This window comes from Ischnura elegans, chromosome 10 (genome assembly GCF_921293095.1).
Source record: "Ischnura elegans chromosome 10, ioIscEleg1.1, whole genome shotgun sequence".
Taxonomy (NCBI): domain Eukaryota; kingdom Metazoa; phylum Arthropoda; class Insecta; order Odonata; family Coenagrionidae; genus Ischnura; species Ischnura elegans.
In genome coordinates this window covers 98,363,614-98,380,237 of record NC_060255.1, presented here as the reverse complement: position 1 = coordinate 98,380,237, position 16,624 = coordinate 98,363,614, and positions in this window count along the sequence as shown.

Below are 16,624 nucleotides of genomic sequence, written 5' to 3'. Positions count from 1 at the left end.
TTTTCAACGACAACATTTTCAACGACAACATTTTCAACGACAATTTTTTCAACAAACACATTTTTAACGATAACATTTTCAACGACAACATTTTCAACGACAACATTTTCAACGACATTATTTTCAACGACAACATTTTCAACGACAACATTTTCAACGACAACATTTTCAAAGACCACATTTTCAAATACAACATTTTCAACGACAACATTTTCAACGACAATTTTTTCAACAAACACATTTTTAACGATAACATTTTCAACGACAACATTTTCAACGACAACATTTTAAACGACAACATTTTCAACGACAACATTTTCAACGACAACATTCTCAACGACAACAATTTCAACGACATTATTTTCCACGAAAACATTTTCAACGACAACATTTTCAACGACAATTTTTTCAACGACAACATTTTCAAAGACAACATTTTCAACGACAACATTTTCAACGAAAACATTTTCAACGACAATATTTTCAACGACAACATTTTCAGCGACAACATTTTCAACGACAACATTTTCAACGACAATATTTTCAACGACAATATTTTCAACGACAACATTTTCAACGACATTATTTTCAACGATAAAATTTTCAACGACAACATTTTCAACGACAACATTTTCAAAGACCACATTTTCAACTACAACATTTTCAACGACAACATTTTCAACGACAATTTTTTCAACAAACACATTTTTAACGATAACATTTTCAACGACAACATTTTCAACGACAACATTTTAAACGACAACATTTTCAACGACAACATTTTCAACGACAACATTCTCAACGACAACAATTTCATAGACAACATTTTCAACGACAACATTTTCAACGACAATTTTTTCAACGACAACATTTTCAAAGACAACATTTTCAACGACAACATTTTCAACGAAAACATTTTCAACGACAACATTTTCAATGACAACATTTTCAACGACAACATTTTCAACGACAATATTTTCAACGACAACATTTTCAACGGACACATTATCAACGACAACATTTTCAAAGACAACATTTTCAAAGACAACATTTTCAACGACAACATTTTCAACGACAACATTTTCAACGACAACATATTCAAAGACCACATTTTCAACGACAACATTTTCACGACAATATTTTCAACGACAACATTTCAACGACAACATTTTCAACGACAATATTTTCAACGGCAACATTATCAACGACAACATTTTCAAAGACAACATTTTCAAAGACAACATTTTCAACGACAACATTTTCAACGACAACATTTTCAACGACAACAATTTCAACGACAACATTTTCAACGAACACATTTTTAACGGCAAAATTTTCAACGACAACATTTTCAACGACAATATTTTCAACGACAACATTTTCAACGACAACATTCTCAACGACAACATTTTCAACGAGAACATTTTAAACGACAACATTTTCAACGACATCATTTTCAACGACAACATTTTCAACGACAACATTTTCAACGACAACATTTTCAGCGACAACATTTTCAACGACAACATTTTAAACGACAACATTTTCAACGACAACATTTTCAACGATAACATTTTCAACGACAATATTTTCAACGATAACATTTTCAACGACATCATTTCCAACGACAACATTTTCAACGACAACATTTTCAACGACAACATTTTCAGCGACAACATTTTCAACGACAACATTTTCAACGACAACATTTTCAACGACAATATTTTCAACGACAACATTTTCAACGACATTATTTTCAACGACAACATTTTCAACGACAACATTTTCAACGACAACATTTTCAACGACAATTTTTTCAACAAACACATTTTTAACGATAACATTTTCAACGACAACATTTTCAACGACAAAATTTTCAACGACAACATTTTCAACGACAACATTTTCAACGGCAACATTTTCAACGACAACAATTTCAACGACATTATTTTCAACGAAAACATTTTCAAAGACAACTTTTTCAACGACAACAATTTCAACGACAACTTTTTCAACGACAACATTTTCAACGACAATTTTTCAACGAAACATTTTCAAAGACAACAACAACAATATCAAAAACAACAATAACAACAACAACAACATTTTCAACAACAACATTATCAACAACAACATTTTTAAAATAACATTTTCAACAACATTATTTTCAACAACAACATTTTCAACGACAACATTTTCAACGATAACATTTTCAACGACAACATTTTCAGCGACAACATTTTCACGACAACATTTTCAACGACAACATTTTCAACGACAACATTTTCAACGACAACATTTTCAACAACAACATCTTCAACGACAACATTTTCAGCGAACACATTTTCAACGACAACATTTTCAACGACAATATTTTCAACGACAACATTTTCAACGAACAAATTTTCAACGACAACATTTTCAACGACAACATTTTCAGCGAAAACATTTTCAACGAGAACATTTTCAACGAGATCATTTTCAACGACAACATTTTCAACGACAACATTTTCAACGGCAACATTATCAACGACAACATTTTCAACGACAACATTTTCAAAGACAACATTTTCAATGACAACATTTTCAACAACATTTTCAACGACAACATTTTCAACGAACACTTTTTTAACGGCAAAATTTTCAACGACAACATTTTCAACGAACACATTTCTTACGACAATATTTTCAACGACAACATTTTAAACGACAACATTTTCGACGACAACATTTTCAGCGAACACATTTTCAACGACAACATTTTCAACGACAATATTTTCAACGACAACATTTTCAACGAACAAATTTTCAACGACAAAATTTTCAACGACAACATTTTCGACGACATTATTTTCAACGACAACATTTTCAACGACAACATTTTCAACCACAACATTTTCAAAGACAACATTTTCAACGACAACATTTTCAACGACAACATTTTCAGCGTCAACATTTTCAACGACAACATTTTCAACGACAATATTTTCAACGACAACATTTTCAACGAACAAATTTTCAACGACAACATTTTCAACGACAACATTTTCAAAGACAACATTTTCAACCACAACATTTTCAAAGACAACATTTTCAACGACAACATTTTCAACGACAACATTTTCAACGACAACATTTTCAACGACAACATTTTCAACGACAAAATTTTCAACGACAACATTTTCAACGAACAAATTTTCAACGACAACATTTTCAACGACAACATTTTCAGCGAAAACATTTTCAACGACAACATTTTCAACGAGAACATTTTCAACGACAACATTTTCAACGACAACATTTTCAACGGCAACATTATCAACGACAACATTTTCAACGACAACATTTTCAAAGACAAAATTTTCAACGACAACATTTTCAACGACAACATTTTCAACGACAACATTTTCAACGAACACATTTTTAACGGCAAAATTTTCAACGACAATATTTTCAACGACAACATTTTCAACGACAACATTTTCAACGACAACATTTTCAGCGACAACATATTCAACGAGAACATTTTAAACGACAACATTTTCAACGACAACATTTTCAACGACAACATTTTCAACACTATATTTTCAACGACATTTTTTTCAACGACAACATTTTCAACGATAACATTTTCAACGACATAATTTTCAACGATAACATTTTCAACGACATCATTTTCAACGACAACATTTTAACGACAACATTTTCGACGACAACATTTTCAGCGACAACATTTTCAACGACAACATTTTCAACGACAATATTTTCAACGACAACATTTTCAACGACAACATTTTCAACGACATTATTTTCAACGACAACATTTTCAACGACAACATTTTCAACGACAACATTTTCAAAGACCACATTTTCAAATACAACATTTTCAACGACAACATTTTCAACGACAATTTTTTCAACAAACACATTTTTAACGATAACATTTTCAACGACAACATTTTAAACGACAACATTTTAAACGACAACATTTTCAACGACAACATTTTCAACGACAACATTCTCAACGACAACAATTTCAACGACATTATTTTCCACGAAAACATTTTCAACGACAACATTTTCAACGACAATTTTTTCAACGACAACATTTTCAAAGACAACATTTTCAACGACAACATTTTCAACGAAAACATTTTCAACGACAACATTTTCAACGACAACATTTTCAGCGACAACATTTTCAACGACAACATTTTCAACGACAATATTTTCAACGACAATATTTTCAACGACAACATTTTCAACGACATTATTTTCAACGATAAAATTTTCAACGACAACATTTTCAACGACAACATTTTCAACGACAACATTTTCAACGACAATATTTTCAACGATAACATTTTCAACGACATCATTTTCAACGACAAAATTTTCAACAACATCATTTTCAACGACAACATTTTCAACGACAACATTTTCAACGACAACATTTTCAACGACAACATTTTCAACGACAAAATTTTCAACGACAACATTTTCAACGACAACACTTTAAACGACAACATTTTCAACGACAAAATTTTCAACGACAACATTTAAAACGACAACAATTTCAACGACAACATTTTCAACGAAAACATTTTCAACGACAACATTTTCAGCGAAAACATTTTCAACGACAACATTTTCAACGACAATTTTTTCAACGACAACATTTTCAACGACAACATTTTCAAGGGCAACATTATCAACGACAACATTTTCAACGATAACATTTTCAAAGACAACATTTTCAATGACAACATTTTCAACGACAACATTTTCAACGACAACATTTTTGACGACATTATTTTCAACGACAACATTTTCAACGACAACATTTTCAACGACAACATTTTCAACGACAACATTTTCAACGACAACATTTTCAATGACAACATTTTCAACAACAACATTTTCAACAACAAGAACAACAACAACACTAACAACAACAAAAACAACAACAACACTTACAACAACCACAACAACAACAACAACAACGTAAAAACAACAACAAAATCAAAAACAACAACAACAACAACAACAACATTTTCAACAACAACATTATCAAAAACAACATTTTCAACAACAACATTTTCAACAACAACATTTTCAACAACAACATTTTCAACGACAACATTTTCAACGACAACATTTTCAGCGACAACATTTTCAACGACCACATTTTCAACCACAACATTTTCAACGACAACATTTTTAACGACAACATTTTCAACGAAAATATTTTCTACGATACATTTCCAACGACAACAATTTCAACGACAACATTTTCAACGACAACATTTTCAACGACAATATTTTAAACGATAACATTTTCAACGACATCATTTTCAACGACAAAATTTTCAACGACATCATTTTCAACGACAACATTTTCAACGACAACATTTTCAGCGACATCATTTTCTACGACAACATTTTCAAAGACAACATTTTCAACGACAACATTTTCAACGACAACATTTTCAACGACAACATTTTCAACGACATTATTTTCAACGACAACATTTTCAACGACAACATTTTCAGCGACAACATTTTTAACGACAACATTTTCAACGACAATATTTTCAACGATAACATTTTCAACGACATCATTTTCAACGACAAAATTTTCAACGACATCATTTTCAACGACAACATTTTTAACGACATCATTTTCAACGACAACACTTTCGACGACATTATGTTCAACGACAACATTTTCAACGACAACATTTTCAGCGACAATTTTTTCAACGACAACATTTTCAACGACAACATTTTCAACGACAACATTTTAAACGACAACATTTTCAACGACAACATTTTCAACGACAACATTTTCAACGACAGCATTTTCAACGACAACATTTTCAACGACAAAATTTTCAACGACAACATTTTCAACGACAACATTTTCAACGACAACATTTTCAACGACTGCAACAAAAACATTTTTAACAACAACAACAACAACAAAAGCAACAAAAACAACAACAACAACAACAAAAACAACAACAACAACAAGGAAAATAACAACAAAAAACGACAACAACAACAACAAGAAATACATTTTCAACAACAACATTTTCAGCAACAACATTTTCAACAACAACATTTTCAACGACAACATTTTCAAAGACAACATTTTCAACGACAATATTTTAAACGATAACATTTTCAACGACATCATTTTCAACGACAAAATTTTCAACGACATCATTTTCAACGACAACATTTTCAACGACAACATTTTCAGCGACATCATTTTCAACGACAACATTTTCAACGACAACATTTTCAACGACAACATTTTCAACGACAACATTTTAAACGACAACATTTTCAACAACAACATTTTCAACAACAACCTTTTCAAAAACAACATTTTCCACAACAACATTATCAACTACAACATTTTCAGCGACAACATTTTCAACGACAACATTTTCAACGACAACATTTTCAACGACAACATTTACAACGACAACATTTTCAAACAACAACATTTTCAACGACAATATTTTCAACGACAACATTTTCAACGACAACATTTTCAACGACAACATTTTCAACGACAGCATTTCCAACGACAACATTTTCAGCGACAACATTTACAACGACAACATTTTCAACGACAACATTTTCAAGGAACCCATTTTTAAGGACAACATTTTCAACGACAACATTTTTACCGACAACATTTTCAACGACAACATTTTCAGCGACAACATTTTCAGCGACAACATTTTCAACGACAACATTTTCAACGACAACATTTTCAACGACTGCAACAACAACATTTTTAACAACAACAACAACAACAAAAGCAACAAAAACAACAACAACAACAACAAAAACAACAACAACAACAAGGAAAATAACAACAAAAAACGACAACAACAACAACAAGAAATACATTTTCAACAACAACATTTTCAGCAACAACATTTTCAACAACAACATTTTCAACGACAACATTTTCAACGACAACATTTTCAACGACAATATTTTAAACGATAACATTTTCAACGACATCATTTTCAACGACAAAATTTTCAACGACATCATTTTCAACGACAACATTTTCAACGACAACATTTTCAGCGACATCATTTTCAACGACAACATTTTCAACGACAACATTTTCAACGACAACATTTTCAACGACAACATTTTCAACGACAACATTTTCAACGACAACATTTTCAACAACAACCTTTTCAAAAACAACATTTTCCACAACAACATTATCAACTACAACATTTTCAGCGACAACATTTTCAACGACAACATTTTCAACGACAACATTTTCAACGACAACATTTTCAACGACAACATTTTCAAACAACAACATTTTCAACGACAATATTTTCAACGACAACATTTTCAACGACATTTTCAACGACAACATTTTCAACGACAACATTTTCAACGACAGCATTTCCAACAACAACATTTTCAACGACAACATTTTCAACGACAACATTTTCAACGACAACATTTTCAAGGAACCCATTTTTAAGGACAACATTTTCAACGACAACATTTTTACCGACAACATTTTCAACGACAACATTTTCAGCGACAACATTTTCAGCGACAACATTTTCAACGACAACATTTTCAACGACAACATTTTCATCGAAACATTTTCAACGACAACATTTTCAACGACAACATTTTCAACCACAACATTTTCAAAGACAACTTTTTCAACGACAACATTTTCAACGACAACATTTTCAACGACAACATTTTCAACGACAACATTTTCAACGGCAACATTTTCAACGACAACATTTTCAACGACAACATTTTAAACGACAACATTTTCAACGACAAAATTTTCAACGACAACATTTTCATCGAAACATTTTCAACGACAACATTTTCAACGACAACATTTTCAACGACAACATTTTTAACGACAACATTTTCAACGAAAATATTTTCAACGACAACATTTTCAACGACAACATTTTCAACGACAACATTTTAAACGACAACATTTTCAACGACAAAATTTTCAACGACAACATTTTCATCGAAACATTTTCAACGACAACATTTTCAACGACAAAATTTTCAACGACAACATTTTTAACGACAACAGTTTCAACGAAAATATTTTCAACGACAACATTTTCAACGACAAAATTTTCAACGACAACATTTTCAACGCCAACATTTTCAACGACAATATTTTAAACGATAACATTTTCACCGACATCATTTTCAACGACAAAATTTTCAACGACATTATTTTCAACGACAACATTTTCAACGACAACATTTTCAGCGACATCATTTTCAACGACAACATTTTAAACGACAACATTTTCAACGACAACATTTTCAACGACAACATTTTCAACGACAAAATTTTCAACGACATCATTTTCAACGACAACATTTTCAAGGAACCCATTTTTAAGGACAACATTTTCAACGACAACATTTTTACCGACAACATTTTCAACGACAACATTTTCAGCGACAACATTTTCAGCGACAACATTTTCAGCAACAACATTTTCAACAACAACATTTTCAGCAACAACATTTTCAAAAACAACATTTTCAACATTAACATTTTCAACAACAACATTTGCAACAACAAGTAAAACAACAACACTTACAACAACAACAACAACAACAACAACAACACTAACAGCAACCACAACAACAACAACAACATTTTCAACAACAACATTTTCAACAACAACATTTTCAACAACAACCTTTTCAAAAACAACATTTTCCACAACAACATTATCGACTACAACATTTTCAGCGACAACATTTTCAACGACAACATTTTCAACGACAACATTTTCAACAACAACATTTTCAACAACAACATTTGCAACAACAAGTACAACAACAACACTAACAACAACAAAACAAAAACAACAACACTAACAGCAACCACAACAACAACAACAACAACAACAACATTTTCAACAACAACATTTTCAACAACAACATTTTCAACAACAACCTTTTCAAAAACAACATTTTCCACAACAACATTTTCAACGACAACATTTTCAACGACAACATTTTCAACGACATTTTCAACGAAAAAATTTTCAACGACAACATTTTCAACGACAGCATTTTCAACGAAAACATTTTCAGCAACAACATTTACAACGACAACATTTTCAACGACAACATTTTCAACGAACCCATTTTTAAGGACAACATTTTCAACGACAACATTTTTGGCGACAACATTTTCAACGACAACATTTTCAGCGACAACATTTTCAGCGACAACATTTTCAACGACAACATTTTCAACGACAACATTTTCATCGAAACATTTTCAACGACAACATTTTCAACGACAACATTTTCAACCACAACATTTTCAAAGACAACATTTTCAACGACAACATTTTCAACGACAACATTTTCAACGACTACATTTTAAACGACAACATTTTCAACGACAAAATTTTCAACGACAACATTTTCATCGAAACATTTTCAACGACAACATTTTCAATGACAACATTTTCAACGACAACATTTTTAACGACAACATTTTCAACGAAAATATTTTCAACGACAACATTTTCAACGACAACATTTTCAACGACAACATTTTAAACGACAACATTTTCAACGACAAAATTTTCAACGACAACATTTTCATCGAAACATTTTCAACGACAACATTTTCAACGACAACATTTTCAACGACAACATTTTTAACGACAACATTTTCAACGAAAATATTTTCAACGACAAAATTTTAAACGACAACATTTTCAACGACAAAATTTTCAACGACAATTTTTTTTGACAACATTTTCAGTAATAACATTTTAAACGACAATATTTTCAACGATAACATTTTCAACGACATCATTTTCAACGACAACATTTTCAACGACAACATTTTCAACCACAACATTTTCAGAGAACCCATTTTCAGCGAACCCATTTTCAGCGAACCCATTTTCAGTAACAACAACAACAACAGCAACAAAAACAAACACAAAAAAAATAACAACAACAACAACAACAACAACACCAAAAACACAACAACAACAACAAAAACAACAACAACATCAACAACAACAACAAATACAACAACTACAACAACAATAATTACAACAACAACAACAAGAACAACAAAAACAACAACAACAACATTTTCAACAACAACATTTTCAACAAAAACATTTTCAACTACAACATTTTAAACAACAACATTTTCAGAAACAACACTTTCAACTACAACATTTTCAACAACAACATTTTCAACATTAAGAACAACAACAACAAAAACAACAACAACAACAACAACAAAAACAACAACAACAATAACAACAACAAGAACAACAAAAAAAACAACATCAACAACAACAACATTTTCAACAACGATAACAACAATAACAAAAACAACAACAACAACAACTACAACAACAACAACATTTTTAACAACAACATTTTCAACAACAACATTTTTAAAATAACATATTCAACAACATTATTTCCAACAACAACATTTTCAACGACAACATTTTCAACGACAACATTTTCAGCGACAACACTTTCAACGACATCATTTTCAACGACAATATTTTCAACGACAACATTTTCAACGACATTATTTTCAACGACAACATTTTCAACGACAACATTTTCAACGACAACATTTTCAACGACAATTTTTTCAACAAACACATTTTCAACGACATTATTTTCAATGAAAACATTTTCAAAGACAACTTTTTCAACGACAACATTTTCAACGACAACATTTTCAACGACAACATTTTCAACGACAACATTTTCAACGACAACATTTTCAACGACAACATTTTAAATGACAACATTTTCAACGACAACATTTTCAACGACAACATTTTCAACGACAACATTTTCAACGACAACATTTTGAATGACAACATTTTCAACGACAACATTTTCAACGAAAAATTTTCAACGACAAAATTTTCAACGACAACATTTTCAACGACAACATTTTCAACGACAACTTTTTCAGCGACAACATTTTCAACGACAACATTTTTAACGATAACATATTCAACGAGAACATTTTAAACGACAACATTTTCAACGACAACACTTTCAACGACAACATTTTCAACGACTGCAACAACAACATTTTTAACAACAACAACAACAACAAAAGCAACAAAAACAACAACAACAACAACAAAAACAACAACAACAACAAGAACAATATCAACAAAAACAACGACAACAACAACAACAACAACAAGAAATACATTTTCAACAACAACATTTTCAGCAACAACATTTTCAACAACAACATTTTCAGCAACAACATTTTCAAAAACAACATTTTCAACAACAACATTTTCAACAACATCATTTTCAAATACAAGTACAACAACAACACTAACAACAACAACAACAACAACAACAACACTAACAGCAACCACAACAACAACAACAACATTTTCAACAACAACATTTTCAACAACAACCTTTTCAAAAACAACATTTTCCACAACAACATTATCAACTACAACATTTTCAGCGACAACATTTTCAACGACAACATTTTCAACGACAACATTTTCAACGACAACATTTTCAACGACAACATTTTCAAACAACAACATTTTCAACGACAACATTTTCAACGTCATTTTCAACGAAAACATTTTCAACGACAACATTTTCAACGACAGCATTTTCAACGACAACATTTTCAGCGACAACATTTACAACGAAAACATTTTCAACGACAACATTTTCAACGAACCCATTTTAAAGGACAACATTTTCAACGACAACATTTTTGGTGACAACATTTTCAACGACATTTTCAGCGACAACATTTTCAGCGACAACATTTTCAACGACAACATTTTCAACGACAACATTTTCATCGAAACATTTTCAACGACAACATTTTCAACCACAACATTTTCAAAGACAACATTTTCAACGACAACATTTTCAACGACAACATTTTCAACGACAACATTTTCAACGACAACATTTTCAACGACAACATTTTCAACGACAACATTTTCAACGAACACATTTTTAACGGCAAAATTTTCAACGACAACATTTTCAACGACAACATTTTCAACGACAACATTTTCAACGAGAACATTTTAAACGACAATATTTTCAACAAAATTTTCAACGACATCATTTTCAACGACAATATTTTCAACGACAACATTTCAACGACAACATTTTCAATGACAATATTTTCAACAAAATTTTCAACGACATCATTTTCAACGGCAACGTTTTCAACGACAACATTTTCAACGACAACATTTTCAGCGAACACATTTTCAACGACATCATTTTCAATGACAACATTTTCAACGACAACATTTTCAACGACAACATTTTCATCGAAACATTTTCAACGACAAAATTTTCAACGACAACATTTTCAACGACAAAATTTTCAACCACAACATTTTCAAAGACAACATTTTCAACGACAACATTTTCAACGACAAAATTTTCAACGACAACATTTTCAACGACAACATTTTCAACGGCAACATTTTCAACGACTACATTTTCAACGACAACACTTTAAACGACAACATTTTCAACGACAAAATTTTCAACGACAACATTTAAAACGACAACAATTTCAACGACAACATTTTCAACGAAAACATTTTCAAAGACAACATTTTCAACGACAACATTTTCAACGACAACATTTTCAACGACAACATTTTCAACGACAATTTTTTCAACGACAACATTTTCAAAGACAACATTTTCAACGACAACATTTTCAACGAAAATATTTTCAACGACAACATTTTCAACGACAATATTTTCAACGACAATATTTTCGACGACAACATTTTCAACGACAACATTTTCAACGACAACATTTTCAACCACAACATTTTCAAAGACAACATTTTCAACGACAACATTTTCAACGACAACATTTTCAACGACAACATTTTCAACGACAAAATTTTCAACGACAACATTTTCAACGAACAAATTTTCAACGACAACATTTTCAACGACAACATTTTCAGCGAAAACATTTTCAACGACAACATTTTCAACGACAACATTTTCAACGACAACATTTTCAACGACAACATTTTCAACGACAACATTATCAACGACAACATTTTCAACGACAACATTTTCAAAGACAAAATTTTCAACGACAACATTTTCAACGACAACATTTTCAACGACAACATTTTCAACGAACACATTTTTAACGGCAAAATTTTCAACGACAATATTTTCAACGACAACATTTTCAACGACAACATTTTCAACGACAACATTTTCAGCGACAACATATTCAACGAGAACATTTTAAACGACAACATTTTCAACGACAACATTTTCAACGACAACATTTTCAACACTATATTTTCAACGACATTTTTTTCAACGACAACATTTTCAACGATAACATTTTCAACGACATAATTTTCAACGATAACATTTTCAACGACATCATTTTCAACGACAACATTTTAACGACAACATTTTCGACGACAACATTTTCAGCGACAACATTTTCAACGACAACATTTTCAACGACAACATTTTCAACGACAATATTTTCAACGACAACATTTTCAACGACAACATTTTCAACGACATTATTTTCAACGACAACATTTTCAACGACAACATTTTCAACGACAACATTTTCAAAGACCACATTTTCAAATACAACATTTTCAACGACAACATTTTCAACGACAATTTTTTCAACAAACACATTTTTAACGATAACATTTTCAACGACAACATTTTCAACGACAACATTTTAAACGACAACATTTTCAACGACAACATTTTCAACGACAACATTCTCAACGACAACAATTTCAACGACATTATTTTCCACGAAAACATTTTCAACGACAACATTTTCAACGACAATTTTTTCAACGACAACATTTTCAAAGACAACATTTTCAACGACAACATTTTCAACGAAAACATTTTCAACGACAACATTTTCAACGACAACATTTTCAGCGACAACATTTTCAACGACAACATTTTCAACGACAATATTTTCAACGACAATATTTTCAACGACAACATTTTCAACGACATTATTTTCAACGATAAAATTTTCAACGACAACATTTTCAACGACAACATTTTCAAAGACCACATTTTCAAATACAACATTTTCAACGACAACATTTTCAACGACAATTTTTTCAACAAACACATTTTTAACGATAACATTTTCAACGACAACATTTTCAACGACAACATTTTAAACGACAACATTTTCAACGACAACATTTTCAACGACAACATTCTCAACGACAACAATTTCATAGACAACATTTTCAACGACAACATTTTCAACGACAATTTTTTCAACGACAACATTTTCAAAGACAACATTTTCAACGACAACATTTTCAACGAAAACATTTTCAACGACAACATTTTCAACGACAACATTTTCAACGACAACATTTTCAACGACAATATTTTCAACGACAACATTTTCAACGGACACATTATCAACGACAACATTTTCAAAGACAACATTTTCAAAGACAACATTTTCAACGACAACATTTTCAACGACAACATTTTCAACGACAACATATTCAAAGACCACATTTTCAACGACAACATTTTCACGACAATATTTTCAACGACAACATTTCAACGACAACATTTTCAACGACAATATTTTCAACGGCAACATTATCAACGACAACATTTTCAAAGACAACATTTTCAAAGACAACATTTTCAACGACAACATTTTCAACGACAACATTTTCAACGACAACAATTTCAACGACAACATTTTCAACGACAACATTTTCAACGACAATTTTTTCAACAAACACATTTTTAACGATAACATTTTCAACGACAACATTTTCAACGACAACATTTTAAACGACAACATTTTCAACGACAACATTTTCAACGACAACATTCTCAACGACAACAATTTCAACGACATTATTTTCCACGAAAACATTTTCAACGACAACATTTTCAACGACAATTTTTTCAACGACAACATTTTCAAAGACAACATTTTCAACGACAACATTTTCAACGAAAACATTTTCAACGACAACATTTTCAACGACAACATTTTCAGCGACAACATTTTCAACGACAACATTTTCAACGACAATATTTTCAACGACAATATTTTCAACGACAACATTTTCAACGACATTATTTTCAACGATAAAATTTTCAACGACAACATTTTCAACGACAACATTTTCAAAGACCACATTTTCAACTACAACATTTTCAACGACAACATTTTCAACGACAATTTTTTCAACAAACACATTTTTAACGATAACATTTTCAACGACAACATTTTCAACGACAACATTTTAAACGACAACATTTTCAACGACAACATTTTCAACGACAACATTCTCAACGACAACAATTTCATAGACAACATTTTCAACGACAACATTTTCAACGACAATTTTTTCAACGACAACATTTTCAAAGACAACATTTTCAACGACAACATTTTCAACGAAAACATTTTCAACGACAACATTTTCAACGACAACATTTTCAACGACAACATTTTCAACGACAATATTTTCAACGACAACATTTTCAACGGACACATTATCAACGACAACATTTTCAAAGACAACATTTTCAAAGACAACATTTTCAACGACAACATTTTCAACGACGACATTTTCAACGACAACATATTCAAAGACCACATTTTCAACGACAACATTTTCACGACAATATTTTCAACGACAACATTTCAACGACAACATTTTCAACGACAATATTTTCAACGGCAACATTATCAACGACAACATTTTCAAAGACAACATTTTCAAAGACAACATTTTCAACGACAACATTTTCAACGACAACATTTTCAACGACAACAATTTCAACGACAACATTTTCAACGAACACATTTTTAACGGCAAAATTTTCAACGACAACATTTTCAACGACAATATTTTCAACGACAACATTTTCAACGACAACATTTTCAACGACAACATTTTCAACGAGAACATTTTAAACGACAACATTTTCAACGACATCATTTTCAACGACAACATTTTCAACGACAACATTTTCAACGACAACATTTTCAGCGACAACATTTTCAACGACAACATTTTAAACGACAACATTTTCAACGACAACATTTTCAACGATAACATTTTCAACGACAATATTTTCAACGATAACATTTTCAACGACATCATTTTCAACGACAACATTTTCAACGACAACATTTTCAACGACAACATTTTCAGCGACAACATTTTCAACGACAACATTTTCAACGACAACATTTTCAACGACAATATTTTCAACGACAACATTTTCAACGACATTATTTTCAACGACAACATTTTCAACGACAACATTTTCAACGACAACATTTTCAACGACAATTTTTTCAACAAACACATTTTTAACGATAACATTTTCAACGACAACATTTTCAACGACAAAATTTTCAACGACAACATTTTCAACGACAACATTTTCAACGGCAACATTTTCAACGACAACAATTTCAACGACATTATTTTCAACGAAAACATTTTCAAAGACAACTTTTTCAACGACA